This window comes from Leuciscus leuciscus (genome assembly GCF_965113295.1).
Source record: "Leuciscus leuciscus genome assembly, chromosome: 16".
NCBI lineage: Eukaryota > Metazoa > Chordata > Actinopteri > Cypriniformes > Leuciscidae > Leuciscus > Leuciscus leuciscus.
Window position 1 is genome coordinate 2,682,329 of NC_138740.1, and position 7,988 is coordinate 2,690,316.

The 7,988-nt window shown below is 40.8% G+C and overlaps 1 long non-coding RNA gene across 1 annotated transcript; it reads right to left on the reverse strand.

The window, feature by feature from the left end:
• Nucleotides 1–1,567: 1,567 nt before the first annotated feature.
• LOC309477468 lies at nt 1,568–3,025 on the reverse strand. Its single transcript, XR_014198646.1, has 3 exons — nt 2,848–3,025; nt 2,201–2,272; nt 1,568–1,676 (listed from the first exon to the last, which is right to left on the reverse strand). It is a non-coding gene; the product is annotated as an uncharacterized lncRNA (long non-coding RNA).
• Between the last annotated feature and the right edge of the window lie 4,963 nt (nt 3,026–7,988).

Here is a 7,988-nt window from a genome sequence, read left to right on the forward strand (position 1 = left end):
TATGATCCTTTGGGCTTTGTAGCTCCCGATGTTCTCAATGGTAAGAGGATCCTACAAGAAATGTGTCGCCAGGGTACAGGCTGGGATGATCCATTTTCCCTTGCTCTTTGCCCATGGTGGGAGAAATGGCAGAATGACTTTGTCAATCTGGGAAAGGTGGACATGCCACGATGCTATGGGCCTGCTGATTTCGGAAAGATTGTAAAAACAGAAATACATAATTTCTCTAATGCAAGTACCTGTGGTTATGGTCAGTTTTCTTATCTGAGAATGATCAATGAGAAGGATGAGATTCATTGCACTTTCCTCATTGGCAAAGCCCGGGTTACTCCTGTAAAGATTACTACAATACCAAGATTAGAGTTGACGGCAGCCGTTGTATCAGTCAAAATAAGCAATATGCTGAGAGAAGAGCTTGACCTCACCAATGTCAATGAATTCTTTTGGACTGACTCAAAAGTGGTCTTGGGATACATCAATAACGACAACTGTCGTTTTCATACGTTTCTATCGAGTCCAAAAAATACGCCAAAGCACAGCACCCAGACAATGGCTGTGCTTCAGACAATGCTTCCCTTTCGAGAACGGTCACTTCGTATTGCGTAGCTATACGCAGTGGGGAAACTCATTTTCCTCGATTTACTGAAGCCTAAAATGTAAAACGCATTTGCAGCTGCACAGCTAGCACAGTGAGTGTCTGGCTCACTCATTGGCTGTGCTGCATATTCAATGGCGCGCTCAAACCATGTGATGCTTGATTCGACGGTGAAGGCTTGCAGAGGATTCAGAGACGTGAAGTTGTCGCTGAAGGAGTAAAATCTGCTAAAATGGCGTTTTCGGGGACTAATATAGGCTAAGGCCACGCCCCCTTGGCAGGCTCTGACGTGTAATGGCACGCTGCTAACCCGCTTCCTTCCCTCATTGAACAGCGACGGAAGAAGCGTGCGGTCAGATGTGCACGCGGCTATCTCTCTTTACGACACAAGAGAGCTACCGCTCCCTTACATTCTGTTCATCACGCAGAACCTTCTCCGTAATTCAGACACTTTTCATGCCTGGAATCAACCACGCTGAAACTGTTCTCTCTCACTGCGAGAGCAAGCTGCCATTCTAAGTATTATAAGAGCTCCCCTGTGGCTCAGTGGTGGATTCTAATGGTGCGTTCACACCGGACGCGAATAGCGCGTCAGGCGCGAGTGATTTCAATGTTAAGTCAATGCAAAGACGCGTTACGCGCGTAAAAAATTCCTGCGGCGCGAATGAATTTGATATTTGGCGTTTAAAATGGAAACGTCTTTAGACATGGAAAATTGATTTTTACAATCGATTCATTGAACACTTATGTCTCAAAAATCAAACAGGATTTTTTCACAAAAGTGACAGCCCTACGTGGAACACATTCTGTTTGTGAGCCTCCATGTCGCATCCTCCACATAGAAACTCCATGTCCAGTGGCACACAATGCAGATACCCTTATTACTGCCTCTCCAGCACCGCACCTGTGGCGTTTCTGGTTGAGGTCTCTTCAGCGGACAGTTTAGCATCGAGTAGCACTGGCCTTGCTGCTTTTGCCCTCGTATCAGCGTGTAGCTGCCGCTGCGTCCATGCTGTTCTTTCTGTTGCCACATTAACCTCAACTGAGTCAAGAGTGTCCCTCAACTCTTGAAGACGTGTTTCTGAAAAGAAAAAAAAGAAAAAAGAAAAGGAAAAACTGTTAAACAACCCTTCGATTGAGTGAAGGCACAATAGATAAAAAATACTTAATACTGAATGGTACGATAATAATTATGACTTCAAATCTGACTTTGACCATGCCACACACTACAGTGTCCATTCAATGTTGGTGTGATGTATTTGGACTTTCTCATGGTATCACAAACCATGTAATATGCTTCCGATAATAGACCCGTTTGAAATGAAGAGTCTGGAGTGTCTATCACTTCCAAACTAGGCAAGAATGAACTACTCTGCAAAAGCAAAGCACTGAGTGCAGAATTGTCAAAAATCTGAATATAATGCACATGTTCTGTCTACAACAACAAAATACAAACACAAACCACTTTTAATGTAGATTACGTGGAGAAGAAGTTTGAGACATCAGCAACAATGAATCAAGGAAAAGTTTAGCAAGGGCATTAGAAAAGTTGTTGATATGGAGGAATAGGAAATATAGTCATAGGGATAATACAGACATACTCACCAAGGCTTGCAGTCAGCTCTTCTTCTATCTGAGGGACTTCCTCAGAAACTGTGTTCAATTGAACGTCGGAAGCTGTAGAGGTACATTTGGTTATCTATTCTATCAGGGTCTTAAAGCATCATATACTTTAGTCTAGAAAATTCACAAAATTCCATCATACATCTGGCAAAGTGAGCTCAAACCATCTGTACACCCACCAACATTTAGAGAATTATTGTTATTAAACTATGACAACAGTGCTATAAATAACAAACCTAATGCACGGCTTTTTGATGTTTCTCACGTCTGTGACTTGTGGCCGCTGCGCTTGCGACTGCTTTCTTTCTCTTAGTCCTCTTTCTTTTTTGAGGGAACTTGGCTTTCCATTGCCATTGCAGCCTATATGAAAATAAAAATACTAATGTTTTCTGATAGAATATCAGACTAACTTATGGTTATGTTTACTTGATGGACGCTTTTTTCCAAAGTAACAAACAATAAAAAACACAAATCAAAAACTACAACATATAAAATACTACACTACCAATGTGCAATAAATGTCTAGAACATCATTCCTCAACAGCAACTACAACAAACAAACAAACAATATGTAATACCAATAGTGATTTTCATAGACATGGGTGTAAGTTGATCAAAATTTGTCTCACCCTGGCCTCACGGAGAAGAGCCTTGCTTATTTCAGCAGCCATATGACCCCTGACCTCACTGGGATCTTCAAAGACACTTGAGCGGTTTTCCGACATGGTGCACATACAACAATACAATACAAAAATACAGACAATAAACACACAAATGCCTCTTCCGTTCAAACAACGGCCATACTTACCTGACAACAGAGAGCTTGCCAAGGTCAGACTCAATCATTTGAACAAGAAGTTCTGTAGAAACAAGAAATACAAGACCGAATGACATCATTGAAAGAGGTGATGTAGAAACAGTGAATGATGATGGAACTGATGGCGAAAAGTGGTACATACCTCATCATGGCATCTACCATTCAAAAAAGCCAGACAAGCTACGTGTCGTTTTTGATTGTTCCTCGAAATTTAAAGGCACAAGTCTCAATGGACATTTGTCACCAGGACCAGACATGAGAAACAATCTCACAGGAGTCCTTGTCAGGTTCAGAAGGCATCCTAAAGCTGTAATGTGTGAGACTAAAATATCTAGCCAGTGAGCATAGTCAGTCACACTCATTAGCCGCTCAGTTCATCATAAGAGACTTTTATGCTGATGATGGAGTCACAAGTGTAGAGACAGTGGAAAAGGCCATTCAGCTGGAAAAAGAAGCACGGGAGTTGTGCGCAAAAGGAGGTCTTCGACTTCACAAGTTTGTATCAAATGACAACACTGTTCTGCAGAGCATACCAGCATCAGAACGTGCTGTAAACTTTGAAACAAAGGATCTTACCTTCAATGACATGCCACTTGAGAGAGCTCTGGGAATTCATTGGAACATACAGAGTGATAGCTTCCAATTCCATATCCCACTAAAAGGACAACCTACAACACGTCGTGGCATATTGTCAACGGTTGCCTCCATATATGATCCTTTGGGCTTTGTAGCTCTCGATGTTCTCAATGGTAAGAGGATCCTACAAGAAATGTGTCGCCAGGGTACAGGCTGGGATGATCCACTTTCTCTTGCTCTTAGCCCGTGGTGGAAGAAATGGCAGAATGACTTTGTCAATCTGGAAAAGGTGGACCTGCCACGATGCTATGTGCCTGCTGATTTCGGAAAACAAACTAAAAGTTTTCTACAAACTAACGCCGTTTTCACGGTGACCCACATAAAGCACAAAAAGAGTATGTTTCACAAACACAACACACAGGTTCACGGCCCCCTCCCAGTTGTTAACTGACTTTCCCCCAGGCAAAAGCCTGTACAGTCAGTCCAACACTCAGTATGTGCACAAATCACAATGTAAGGGTATCAGGTCCCCCTGTGTTAGGCCCAAAATATGTGTCAAACCCTAGCCACACGGGCGTTGGCCTGGCAAGCCATCCCCGGTGTGTCGAGTTGGGTTATAAACACAATAAAGCGAGGCTACTCGCTCCAATTCGCTCGCAGACCCCCAAAGTTTCAGGCGGTTATCGAGACTTCGGTGAGAAGCAGCGTGGGTCACGTGCTTCGCTCCGAAATACAGAATCTGTTAGCAAAAGGGGCGATAGTCAAGTCAAGTCATCTTCATTTATATAGCGCTTTTAACAATGTAGATTGTTTCAAAGCAGCTTTACAGAGATAAACGTATAATTTAAGGTAACAGAGATTGTTTTGGCTTTATAGCGGTCTTTAATAAAGTTATTTTCCAGCTAAAGTTAGTTTTGATTGATTCGCTTCCGTCGCAGCGATCATTTATTAAAATTAGGGGCCGCTAAGATGACACCATTCTCTCTACACAGACTTTAAACGCAAACCTGTGAGAAACGCTGATGGCGTTCACATGCGCATTACAAATTGGTTCTATAGTTATGTGCGTTTGAATATATGTGCGCAGGTTTGTAATTCCCTACAAACCAAGCCTAAACAAAGGACTGGTCTTTCCTTATAAATTTGTATACACAATTTTATTATTTTGTCACTTCGGGGTACATTTTACATTTACATTTATTCATTTAGCTGACGCTTTTATCCAAAGCGACTTACAATTGCTATATATGTCAGAGGTCGCACGCCTCTGGAGCAACTAGGGGTTAAGTGTCTTGCTCAGGGACACATTGGTGTCTCACACCAAAGGCATGTGTCTTATCCATTGCGCCACCACCACCCCGGGGTAGCTACGCGAAACGAATTTTCCCGACAACGCTTTATCTGTAGAGTGGTAAAGGGATCCTCCAAAGGGAGAGACTAGTTGGCACTGCGTTGTCATCGGGTCCAGGCGTAGGTCCTTCGTCAGATCTGGATACGGCATGGATCCGGCAGGCTGCGGGAAAACCTCGGGATAAAACGAGGAGACACTAAAATTAGCGTAGATGCCATTCTTCTTATGATGTAACGAGTACATCAGGATTTATGGGAAGTGTTTCCAGTTCCGGCTGACCTGGGGCCTGTTCTTTGTACGTTGCTTATTACATCCGAGATCAAATGACACATCCAAGATGATATCATCGTGGTAATCATGATCTGGCTAATTAGGTTCTTCGAACACACTTGCTGGATATGATTAGTATCGCTGGATTGAGTTAGTGAGATAATTGCGCGTTCATGCGCTGGTTGAAAAGGGGATATGTATCGATAGTAGAAACATTGATCAGCAACGCTGCTATTGGCTGTTCAGAGTGGCCAAAGAGTGCGCTCAGTTTTTCTCCTCAGCAGAGCAAGAACTAATAGTCGAAGTTAATTCGGAATTTTAATGTTTAATCAAAACGCCAGGGAACACCTCAAAGTCTGCAAAAGCCAGGAGAGAGGGCTGGCAAAAAGTAGCAGACAATTTAAATCCGTGGCCATGTTAGATGTTTTTATCACTTATTAGCCTATATATTTGTATTTTAATAATTGCATAATTACTTTGTTCATTGTAATGTCAGAGTCACCACACTAGAACATGGGGACAAATAAAAGTGGAGTACAAAAATATTCTACATAATGGTAATTTTTAGTTATATTATAGTCTCTTTTATAAAAGACACTGTTAAATAAATGGATGTCTGTTTATAAAAATAAAACCAAGAAAAAGGCTGAGAAAAAAAGAAAGAAAAGATCTTAGCCTACACTGTAAAATTATTTTTGCTGCTTTAAATTAAGGCCGTATAGTCATTTCAACTGTTAAATCTTGAGTAATGATGAATTGCTTTGACTTGTGAAAGTGAAAACTGATAAACGTTTAATGTAAAAATATTTTGCCATGAGTTATTGATCACATTTTTCCCGAGTGTAGTTCATTGTAATGACATTATGTTTTCCTCTTTTGTGCACTTTTACATAATACACTTGTATCTGTTCCCAAGAAAGCGGTGCTGAAATATGTGCAGTAAGTGGACATTTTCTAACTTTCCAAAGGAAAGAAAGTATAAGACTTTGTAATGTCCATTTGTTTCCATTGCACTGGACAGTGAATAAACCCTCTCAGATAACTGTCATATGGAGGAACTATCCCACCTGCAAGTGCATAAAGAACTTTACTTAATTTATACTTGTATGCTTTATGGCTGCAATATAAGTGTCAGGATTCCACATCTACAGAAAGGCCTACAGAAGAGTCTGCACAGACAGAGGAGACATAGGCCTACAGGTGGGCAGTGGATAGACAACTTTTCCTTTTTATTTGTTGCATGAGGCATGTGTCTAATATCTCTTGTTGCAGGCACTTGATCACTGGCTTTTCTTTACAAAGAACAATTGAAATAAAACTCAAGGAACTAAGCATATTTGTCTTTTATTAAACATTTAATGAATAGTGTTGTTTTTTTTTTGTTTTTTTTGGGCAATGTTGTGTAATATGGCACATGCAACAATGTCCCAGGCCCTGTCAGGTGTGCAACCCTCAGACTTATCAGACACTGAAATCTTCCCTTTAGTTAGCCAAAGTTCATTTCATTGTGTGCCCTTGTCCTGGCTAGAGCTGCATAACTGGTTTGGGTCAGGGAATGGGGTCATAAAACACCTGTCTGCAGGCAGGAACATGTCATAATCACCTATGAAAAAATGCAGTTCTGTTAGGATCAGCATAAGTGTATGTAATACAGTGAGCTTGATATTTAATTTTGGAACTTTTTTTACCACTTTCAAATAATGTGCATAAATATGAATCTCTGAAAATGCTTAAGTCATGCACAGATCCTGGCCATTTTGCTTTCACATTTGTGATATGGAAGATTTTAGTCAACTGCCTTTTTTTATTTGATATAATATTACTAATCTGGAATCTTAGAATCACAATAGTAACTGGGCTGCACATTTACATTGTGAACCCCCTTTCTGTTCACATAATCCCCTTCATTGAGGCCTTGATGGCAGTCTATGGTCTAGCCTATAGTCTATGGTACCAATCACGTTAGTGAAGCCTGAGTGACATATACTGTAATCGGCATGGTCATGATTGCATGATCTTCATAAAAAATGATGATAGCCTTAAAAAAAACTGCTTTACAACATTGGGTCTTAATTAGTGGCTTGGAAATAGCAAAAAAAAAAAAAAAAAAAAAACCTTTTTATAAACCTAAAAGCGGCAGGTAAACTCTGAATGACACGACAGACAGCACTTTCCATCAAGTTCTCCGCATCTCCAAAAGTGTAAAGGAAAGAGCCGCAAATAATCTTAAGGCAATGCAAACAGTTTGTGCTGTAGTTAAAGCCCGACTCCGACAAGTCGAAAATAAATGTGCGTTTCCAACAAATTAATAATGTAAAGGATGAGCGTTGAAGAACCAAACAATCCAAGATCATGCCAAATCGCCAACAATCAAATCCAGCTAACTGAGTTAGCGACGTACAACGAACGGGCCCCTGATCTATGCAGCCTAACATTAAATTATAGAAGTCTGTAATGTATTATGTGAATGCTAGGTCAAAGAGATGTGTCTTTAATCTAGCTTTGAACTGACAGAGTGTGTCTGCTTCCCGGACAATGGTAGGAAGACTGTTCCAAAGTTTTGGTGCCAAATAGGAAAAGGATCTACCGCCAGCAGTCGATTTTGATATTCTAGGTATTATCAACTGGCCGGAATTTTGAGATCGCAATAGACGTGAAGGACTATAATGCGTTAAGAGCTCGCTCAAGTACTGCGGAGCTAAACCATTTAGTGCTTTGTAAGTAATCAGCAATATTTTAAAATGTATACGATGTTT